The sequence below is a fragment of the Mercenaria mercenaria genome, chromosome 9 (genome assembly GCF_021730395.1).
Source record: "Mercenaria mercenaria strain notata chromosome 9, MADL_Memer_1, whole genome shotgun sequence".
In the NCBI taxonomy this organism is placed as follows: Eukaryota; Metazoa; Mollusca; class Bivalvia; order Venerida; family Veneridae; genus Mercenaria; species Mercenaria mercenaria.
The window spans coordinates 23,942,111-23,953,368 of record NC_069369.1 but is presented as its reverse complement, the minus strand read 5'-3'; positions in this window follow the sequence as shown (position 1 = coordinate 23,953,368).

The following is an 11,258-nucleotide window of genomic DNA, read 5'->3' as shown; positions in this document are numbered from 1 at the left end:
TTCAATTAGACCTGCACGTGCTTAATAACGCATGCATAAGCTTGAATATCACGTGGGAAAACATATATCCCGGAAAAAATGTTTGCAATTTTTATTACAAATCTGGTTATTACAAATGTGGTTGAACCTTTGCAACCACTTTTGTAATAAAAACGAGAAATGTAATAATTTTTTAAAGTAAAATATGTCCATGAACAAGGATTTCAGGTAAAACATTTGGAGTCTTAAATGACCCAGGACAGTTGTATTCGACCTGCACGTGCTTAATATCTCATGCATAAGCTTGAATATTACGTGGGAAAACACATCTCCAGAAAAAAAAGTTTGCGATTTTTATTACAAATCTGGTTATTACAAATATGGTTGAACCTTTGCAACCACTTTTGTAATAAAAACGAGAAATGTAATAATTTTTTAAAGTAAAATATGTCAATGAACAAGGATTTCAGGTAAAACATTTGGAGTTCTAAAATGACCGAGTAGAATTCAGTTCGACCTGCACGTGCTTAATAACGCATGCATAAACTTGAATATCACGTGGGAAAACACATCTCCCGAAAAAACAAGTTTGCGATTTTTATTACAAATCTGGTTATTACAAAAATGGTTGAACCTTTGCAACCACTTTTGTAATAAAAACGAGAAATGTTATAATTATTACAAATCTGGTTTTTATTACAAATGTGGTTGTAACATGGCCATCCACCAATATGCAAGGTTTATTTAAGTCAATACCTTGAATGGCTATGGAACTATGCTCGAGAAATGAAATATGACAGACAGACTGGCAGAAGAGCAGACGCAAGCGCCATAACATAACACGTCCGTTTTTCCGAAACGGGTGTATGAAAACAAAGAACCCAATTAAGATTAATGGTCCTAATCAAACGCTACCGCTGTCGTCAGAACATCACGATGTTTTTTTTTTTGTTTTTGTTTTTTTCATTTTCCGTCGGCCGCGAACGGGTTTGTTTTAATGGTCCTTTTACTCTGTGCCTATACCTATTTCTAGATCAATCAAAATCAAAGTTTACTCACTTTAAGCAAATGATAGCACACACTAATTAGGAATGGTAAACTTATTGACACATGGAACGCCAAGACGCCATCATTACACTATTTCTGACGTCCTTCTTGGCCACACGAGTGTGCGCGTAGTATGGTTCGGTTAGGCAAAATCTGCAAGTGCCAAGTGCATCATGACAGATTAAGGTCTGTTAAAATGACCATTTTATTATTAGCCAAAACTGATTATAATTGACTACACACTCGTTAAAAACGCTAAAGTGTATGAAGCATGGAACAGCAAGACAGCATCATTATGACATTTCTAACCACGATTAATCCTTACCCTGCTAAATTTATATAATGAACTTGTCTGTACAACAGACGCTGTACTCAGGAGACTCTTAATTCAGTGTATATACAGAAATAACTATCAGGCCACGCGAGTTCTAGACAGTTTTCTGTGTTTATACGCACAAAAGAAAGAAACAAACAAACAAAAAAAGTCACGTATGTATGAAAATATTTAGAAAAACTCACTACTGCATTAGTGGTTTAAACAGAAAATTCAGCTGTATTTACGAGCGCATACAAATAACAGCTTCAAACATACTTATTTCTATCAGAATCAGTTTTCATGATATATGGAATCTTTACTGTTTTTCGTAAAATTTCTCTAGACATCCTGTTCTGAGACTTTAAAGTTCCACAAGGCTTTAAATATTATGTTAAAAACTGGTGAAAACAGCTATCCATAATTAAATGGTTACAAGAGCTCTACTTTTAATACTACACGTGAACTTTTACAGATAGAGTCATAAAGGGAGGTAATCAAAAACACAAGATTCAATAAATCTTTCTACTTTGCTCATAAGTATTCAAACTCTTGACAAATATTAATGAAAACAATTATGTTAAATAGGATTTACGGAAAACGGGTGTTACCGTGTAATTTATGTTCATAACGGAAAATGTGGCTGCCACACTTTAAACAAAGGCATTATGAGCCTTTATTATACGGGTTTCGTTTCATACGTTCATTTTCAAGTTAAAGGAAATTCATATTAACTGATAACATTTCAAGCACTGTTCACTGTGACAAGTAAAACATTTAAAAAATATTTGAACGTTTCAAAAATACGCTTATACAACATTCATGTGACTATACAAAGAATATTATTATTCAAAATTATAAGGAAGCAATTAATTTAACCGATGGCTTGATTACAACAGTTGAAAATAATTTTCATATTAATCGCATAATTGAAAAAAATCCGGCAATTCTTGAGGTGAGGAGAGGCGACGCTAAATTAGCAAATCCCGCAAGAAGTCCAAATACTCGATCCATTTCTGGGGTAGCATGGGTTTCGGGTTCATCCTCCTGGCGTTGCGGTTCAGTGTATATGTATGGATAACTTTGCCGCTGGTAAACTGGCTGATTTGTATTTGGTGTTGAATACTGATTGTGAGGATGTTGCCGGCTATACGGATACCATGTATCTGTAGCATGTTGGCTGTGCTGAACCGTCTGTTGGGGCGTCGCCTGATCTAGTTAAAATACAAATTGTGAAGTAGAATTGCATTTCCTATTCAATTTTCTGATGGGCAAAATAATGGTTATTCTAAATTTTCGTAAATTCCTTATCCTTCAACTGTTATATTATATTACCTGTATGATCAATAACAAATGCTACACCGAGACACGTCTCGTTATTCATTGAACTTCAACCGAAAAGGTTAGCATTTTTCGAGGGAACATGACCAGAACATGCCTAAAATGTTTCGACAATTCCTTTATGGTGACAGATAAGGAAAACACGTTCTTGATGACCTTTTCTCTTTTCTGTGCAACTTCGAAACAGAAATAACACGCGTTATTATCATAGAAAATATTAACTTTTAATGTGTAAACAACGTCGGCAAATCCTCATATAATGACATTGATAAAATACAGGAAGAGTACTCCCGAGTTTAAGCAGTAATATTAAAAGTTCTTTTTTTCCGTATCTGTCACCATCCCAGCCAGCATTCTATATCGGCCCGATTTCGAACCGACGTCGTTGTCTATAACGGTCGATATCGGCTTTAATTTCGGCTGCAAATAGGAATGATGTCGGTCCGACGTCGGCAGACGGTATCGGGCCAACATCATAATGACATTGGTCCTGTATTGGCAAACGATATTTGGCCAACATCAAAATGATATCGGCCCGATATTGGCAGATCGTATCGTGGTCGCAAAATAGTGTGACACGCAGTGCTTTATCAATGTTTTCTTAAAATATACACTTTATAAATTCTCAGAGTAATTTTCTTGAGAACTGATGTGTCTCGCATCATCTGTATGACGCTTATTTGATTTTATTGATATAATATTTTTCACAACTATATACTGCATGTTATATACAGTTACGCAAGCTTACAATATTAAAATTGTTCAATTAGGATTTTAAACATATTTATATTTTCAATTTTTTTGTAAATATAAATATTTCTATGGCGGCATTTTACATAAAAATAAAAATGCATCTTAATTATTACCTCCCTTTAATACATACAAAATTTTGATAAATACCGTCTACAAATTTTGTTTGGAACCTAGTTTGATTAATTCTGGCATACATCATATTTGCTTAATAAATTAGCACATATAAACAATTAGATTACATTTTCACGTTTATCAATAATACTTTGAAAATATAGTTATATTAGAGAATCCAATATCGGCCCGATGTCAATCCGACGTACGTAATAGTTACACTGATTGATGTCGATCTATCGATTTCAATATTTTGTGGCACTACAGCGGTCCGACGTCGGTCCTACATCGGCACATTATGCCGACATTCCGACATTATACCTGTATCGGGCCGATATAGTCATGCTGGCTGGGATAAAGGAATTGTCGAACTAAAATGAATTAGTGCAACACTCCTATGGGTACAAGTAAGTACACGTAAGTCAACAGTACAGCATGTGTGGCAAATCCTCATATAATGACCTTGATAAAATACTGGAAGAGTACTCTGAGTTAAAGACTGATAAAATTTCAAGCAGATTCACTGATCTCAGTGACAAATAAAACATTTTAAAACTATTTGAACGTTTCAAAAAATACGCTTATACAACATTCACGTGACTACACAAAGAAAACTATTATTCAAAATTATAAGGAAGCATTTTATTTTATCAATGGCGTGATTACAATATTTGGAAACAATTGTCATATTAATCGCATAATTGAAAAAAATCCGGCAATTCTTGAGGTGAATAGAGACGACGCTAAATTAGCAAATCCCGCAAGATAGATCCATTTCTGGGGTAGCATGGGTTTCGGGTTCATCCTCCTGGCGTTGCGGTTCAGTGTATATGTATGGATAACTTTGCTGCTGGTAAACTGGCTGATTTGTATTTGGTGTTGAATACTGATTGTGCGGATGTTGCCGGCTATACGGATACCATGTATTTGTAGCACGTGGGCTGTGCTGAACCGTCTGTTGAGGCGTCGCCTGATCTAGTTAAAATACAAATTGTGAAGTAGAATTGCATTTCCTTTTCAATTTTCTGAAGGGTAAAATAATAACAATGCTACGCAGTGACACGTCTCGATGTTTTTTTTTTATTGAACTACGAACATCTCAAGGGGACATAACTTCGACAAGCCTTTTAATGTTTCGCTAATACACCCCTTTCTGGGGAGTTCTCGATGATTTTTTTCTTTTTTTCTGTGCAGCTTCGAAACAGAAATAATACGCATTAATATAAATAGAGGATATTACATGAGCGTCTTTTCATATTGAATTTATTAAACGAGTTGAATAAAATGATAAAATGCGAGGCTCTGCCGAGCATTTTATCAATTTTATTCAACGAGTTTAATAAATTCAGTGTGGAAAGTCACAAATGTAATATTCTTTTTATCACATGTAAGCCTTTCTTGTCGAAACATAAAAAATCGACTTTCTTTTACTATATAAACAAAACAATTTGATCGACGTCGCCTATACTATAAATGACGTCGACGTCAAAGCTTTATTACACTAGTGTATTATCAGTTTTATTTAATGGCTTTATTACACTCCCGCGACGTCAAACATGTGATAATGGAAAATATTAAATTTTAATGTCACAGTGTAAACCACGTTGGCAGATACTCATAATGACCTTGATAGTGATACATCATATTGCTATTTTTTTCACACATGCTGTACTGTTGACTTATGTGTACTAACTTGTACTCCTAGGAGTGCTGCACACTTGTTTATACTAAAGCTTATTTTAGCTCGATTGTGATAAAAGCTGCGAGCTTATTTGAACCACTCTCGAGTCCGCTTCCTGGAAAAACAGTTCATGTACTGCTGTCATATGAGGTGTGATCGCGACCCCAGCGGGGCTCGAACCCACGGACTCTGGGTTAAGTGGACAATACCTTAATACCTTTGTTGAACAGAATCAATCGTTTCACGATTCTAAAGGCTATATCTTATAGATTATATATATGTATATATTGCTTCAGATGTTACTTTTCTATGTAAGTAGCTATATATACATATATCATGTGTATACCAAATATATTTTAAAACTTACTTATGACGAATGCATTAGCAGAGCATAACAAAGTAAACACTAAGCAGCATAATACTGACAGGGAGAATGTTGCCGACTTCATTCCATATATTACCTGAAAAATAAAAGTGTTAATTAAGCATGTTTTCAGACGTCTAGTAGAAACGCGTAGCAAGGTCTCCCACCCCCATCTCTCCTCGCATGAATACAAGGAGGAGCACAACTCGAAAAAAGACTTTGTGGAGATTTATTCAGGATCAGACTGCCTGGTGTTTGGAAAGTGTGTAGCTCTATGGTTTTGCTTGAGGAAAACTTACTTTATCTCCTTTTGCGTAGATAAAGCTAGAGCGAATTCCAAAGCTAACTGTGTCCTTGACCTCTTATCACTAGGGCAGTCACTTACTAGAGTGACTGGTAAACTCAGTTACATAGACAGTTCCGAGGAATAGTGAGAATCATGTGAACACGTTCTATGCATTTAAAATATAACAATCAAATAAGACTTTCAATGGCATAAAACTTTTTTATGGTTTTATTTCACTGGGGGCACTTAATCATTTGATATAATGCTAAGGTTATTTACGCATAACAGTCACTCGGAAAGGTCAAAAACATTCTTAATAGTTATGTTACACTTCTGGATGAATGCAAAACATTCGTATATACTTTGCCTTTTTCTATATCACGTTGTTGAAAAAATGGCATTTATTTTTACTTGGTTGCATTGGGTCAGGTCACCTCCAGACTTAACAATATAAAACGTTCCAGTATATGTAGAATAGACAGAGTGGAAACTCCGCAGATTCAGGCTGCCCCAAAATGTTGCATGTTCGGTTTATGGACGGCAATGGTAATTTTTAATACCGTCCAGGCCCTTTAGCCCTGGGTTGAGCAGACCTCATCATTTAATTAATCAACATCCGCGGATGTGTTCATACAGCGGGTCTACATGGAACCGCCTATGATACACAGACTGTTTTTCCGCAAAAAGCGGCGTATGGTCCCTAGTTAATATAGGTTAATGGGATAGCCCTAAACAAACTGGATAAAGAGACAGGCTCCTAGGTTATGGAACCTGCATAAACTACCAAAAGACAGAATAAAAGTGATTATACAAATCCCAAAAGAAGCTAAAGCGGTAGTATTGGAACCACTAAAGCTGAGAAAGTACAGTACAGCTTTCACATAAAAACTATCGGGCCTCAGTCCTTCGACTCTTGTGCAAAAGTTTTGACATTAACGTATTTAAGCATAATATTACAAGAAACACTATGTACTAATGAAGCCATGAATGGAATCTTTTCCACGGTTCCGAGGCAAAATGTATGTTTGATCACGGAGCGCCATTTACTCAGTTTAAATGACGAAAAAGCGCATTTTAATGTGGATTTAATGTTTCACAATACATATTATTCCAATAGCCATAAACGTTGATGCGATGTATAATTGCCCATAATTCAGAAGCCTTAAACTTTGAAGTGACTTTGTACATGACTGAATAATTTAGACCTGAATAATTATATTTATTAGTGATGTAACTTATGTTTACGCTGTGGTAACTAATAAAAATACTTACAAACCCCAAGTTCTAGTTAAAACGCCATTATCCCATAATCCAGTAAACCAGCACATTTACAGCTAGTTTCAAATTCAGTGTGTGCATATTACAAAGCTGTGCCATCGGCATTATTTTTATGAGGTTGCAAGAATATTAACCGATTGACAGCGTGTCAACTTCTTGCATGTAAACGACATAAATAATACATATACATGTTTGCTGAAAAACAAATGCAGCATTTAGTTTATACTAATTTGTTTTAACTCGATTGTGACGAAAGCTTTAAGCTTATTGGAACCACTGTCGAGTCCGCTTCCTGGAAAATCTAATACTGGTGTCATATGAGGTCATGGCCGTGACCCCAGTGGGGCTCGAACCCACGACTCCTGGGTTATGCATGAAAGAAATATTAGACCAGCTGTAATTTAAGTCACACTCAGTATTGCAGTTGTGTCAACAAAAAGTGAACAAAATTACTAACAACTTCCAAACACGAATTGGAGCTGGAGGGCAAAAGACTTGCTATATGCTGCGTCCAGGGACCAAAATGGTGACCTTTGCATTTGTACCCTCTGAGACTGCTAGGAGACCTTTAAGCTAATAAAGAAAGCGTGAACTCGCGGGGAAAAAAACGAACTGGGCATGACGATAAGACGCGAATGTGACATCGAAGGTGCTCGATTCCGCCACTTCTTGGCTAAATGACCAACACATTTTACTAGACCAGAGTTTCCTTTTTATATGCATTTGTATTTGTTTTACGAATCTAAGACGTGGTGGAGTAGAATGAGCCTCAAAATTAAGTTAGTACAATTTCTACTGTGAGGAATGTGTTGGTTTGATCAACAGAGATGCATTAATTGTTTGTACGTCAATGAAACTACCATAAATTGACTTAAGCTACTCTTACAACAATAATACAAGCAACTAAGATTTTCTAGTCCCTCAAAAGAATTACCAGCCTTAAGACCTAAACTTATTACGCAATAAATTGAAGCATACACCATGAATTTGAATAAAATGCCACATGTTTGGAAGATTTTAAGTATTTATTCAAAGCATGACTGTTCAAATGCAAACAATTTTTGAACATATTTATATACACAGGCACGGGTCCAGTGTTTATTTATTTCTTTTTGTTTAATATAAAAATCCTTTTTTCACACAATTAACCTTTTATATGTTAGTCAAATGAAAAAAAAATCGATGACAAAAAATCCGGTCACAGTATCATATACCATTTATATGATACCGTGACCGGATTTTTTGTCATCGATTTTTTTTCATTTGACTAACATATATAAAGTATATTTGTGTGAAAAAAATCATATCAAACAAAAAAAATATACACTGGACCCGTGCCTAGTAGTTTTAAAAGGATTCTGACGTTAGCGAGAATTTCATATCTTGTTTTATGAACCTGTTAGTTTGTCTTCAAAATATGTTCTAACAAATTGAAGATCGTTTAGTAACATGTAGTTAAAATGTGTGTACATTGTATCTAAATTAATTTATTATCGCTAGTAACCAAATCCTTTCGGGCGACTCCTTCAGAGAATGCATTAGTAAAATTGTACAAGAAACGGAAGATGCACCATAGCACTCTACACATAACCTCGATTTAAAGTCACACCAAAAATACTACATGTACGAGTAATTTCATAGGACTTCTTAATGTTCCTGGAAATCTCCGTTTTCTTGAAATTTTATATCGATGACAAATGCAGTGTATTCCGTTGCTTTTTTCCGTACACTCATTTGGGCAAGGTTTACTAGCAAATGGTAAATTCAGAGCTCACAACTACATGCAAGATATTTGCACATTATTTTGAGAAAAGTCACCAGTTCTAAAAAAAATGTTAATTAGTTAAACCTACCCAACCCAGTAATGTAAATGAATTTTAAAAAAACAAACAAGAACTATTTGTAAAGCACGTATGCTCCCAATGATGGATTGTCCCATTCTCAGTCCCGTGATCACTGACCTTTGACCTACTCACCCCCAAAACATTGGGGCCATCCACTTCATCAGCCAAATTATGCTATAAACTTTGAAGATAATGGGTCAAGTGGTTTTCAAATAACTGAGCAGAAACTGTTTTCAAGGTTTAGGCTTTGTGACCTTGATCTTTGACTTACTGACCCAAAAAAACATATGGATCATCTATTTAATAAGCCCGATCATACTATAAAGTATGAAAGTTCTGGGTCACCCGATTCTGAAGTTATTGAGCTGAAACCGTTTGCTGTATCAACAGACAGACTGATGCGACCTACATGGGCAAAGCAATTTATCCCTACTTTTACCAAAGGGGTGCATAACAAGAATTCACCTGACACCAGTATGTACTTCAGTCGTGTAAGGCATTTCTGTTTGATAAATCATGGGTCTACTTGTCCTATTTAACTTATAATCAAACTTGACTACAATCTTAATGTCAAACACAATCTGTCTAACAATGATAAAGATTGAGCGTAAGCATTGTTAAATACAGTGAGTTATATAAATCAAGGGCCATAACTCTTGACATAATGGTCAGATCTGGCTAATAATTGAATTTAACTGAGAACTATGGCTATTAACATTATATCCTAGTTTGATTGCTTTATTGTAGATATAGAGAATAAACAACAATTTGTGCATGGACAGTGGATATTTAAACAATTCAACAAGAAACGCGGCAATGCCACGAAACCAGGTTTTCAACACTTTTCATAAGAATAAACAAGAGTGCCAGAATGTCACAATATACGCCCATCACAGCAAATTTCTTTACTCTAGCACCTGTGTTTGCAGATGTAATGTTAATCTTGTGGTTGTTTAGTAATCATTGTAATTCTTTTGTTTTTCTAAGTCCACAAAAAAACTCCTTACCAGGTAGAGATACCTTAAAATACACCTAAAATTAGAAAGTAACAACTATGTTGTACCACAGAAAAGTGGTCTTGGTATTTCCCTACGGTCAATTATAAAAAGTTACAATATAAGTTATTTATAGTAACAACTAAGGGAAGTTAATCTTAAAAAAAAAAAATAAATAAATAAATAAAATACAAAAAAAAAATTGTAAGTCCACACAGAAATCCTTACCAGGTAGAGATTGGTCAAAATACACCTCAAAATTGGATGTAACATGCATGTTGTACTACAGAAAAGTGGTCTCGATTTTTCCCTACGTCTAGTAATGAAAACGTTACAATATAAGCTATTTATAGTAACAACAAAGGGAAGTAATTCTAAAGAAGGGAACTGCGCAAGACACTTCGTCTCATGATGGTGTATAATTGTGCCAAGTTACATCAAAATCCCTCTATGCATGAAGAAGATATGCTCCGGACAAAGTTTTCATTCTTGTATCCTTTGACCTCTAAGTGTGACCTTGACCTTAGACCAAGGGACCTGGTTCTTGCGCATGACACTCCGTCTCATGATGGTGAACAATTGTGCCAACTTTCATCAAAATCCCTCCATGCATGTAGAAGATATGCTAACCCTAACCCTAACCTAACCCTATTTTTAGTAACAATGACCTTGACCTTGACCCCAGAAACCCCAAAATCAATCCCAAGCTACAACTTTATATAAGTTTTCTATACACCAAGTTTCATCATGATAGCTCATTCCTAAGTTAAGTTATTGACCGGAAACCCTTTTTCTATTTTAAGTAACAGTGACCTTGACCTTGACCCCAGAAACCCCAAAATCAATCCCAGCCTTTGTCTTGATATAAGCTACATACATACCAAGTTTTATTCAAATATCTTTACCGAAACAAAAGTTATTGACTGGAAACCCTTTTTCTATTTTAAGTAACAGTGACCTTGACCTTGACCCCAGAAACCCCAAAATCAATCCCAGCCTTTGTCTTGATATAAGCTACATACATACCAAGTTTTATTCAAATATATTTATCGAAACAAAAGTTATTGACCGGAAACACCAGTTTGACGCCGCCGCCGCCACCGCCGCCCGCCCGCCCGACCGACATCTACCCCAATCTAATAACTCAGGTTTTCGTTGAAAACCTGGTTAAAAAGCTCATTTACATGATCAGTAAGCTCAGGTGAACATAAAACTAGAAAGTTGCCAATTACTGTTCTTAATTGTATTGATCTGATAAAATAAACA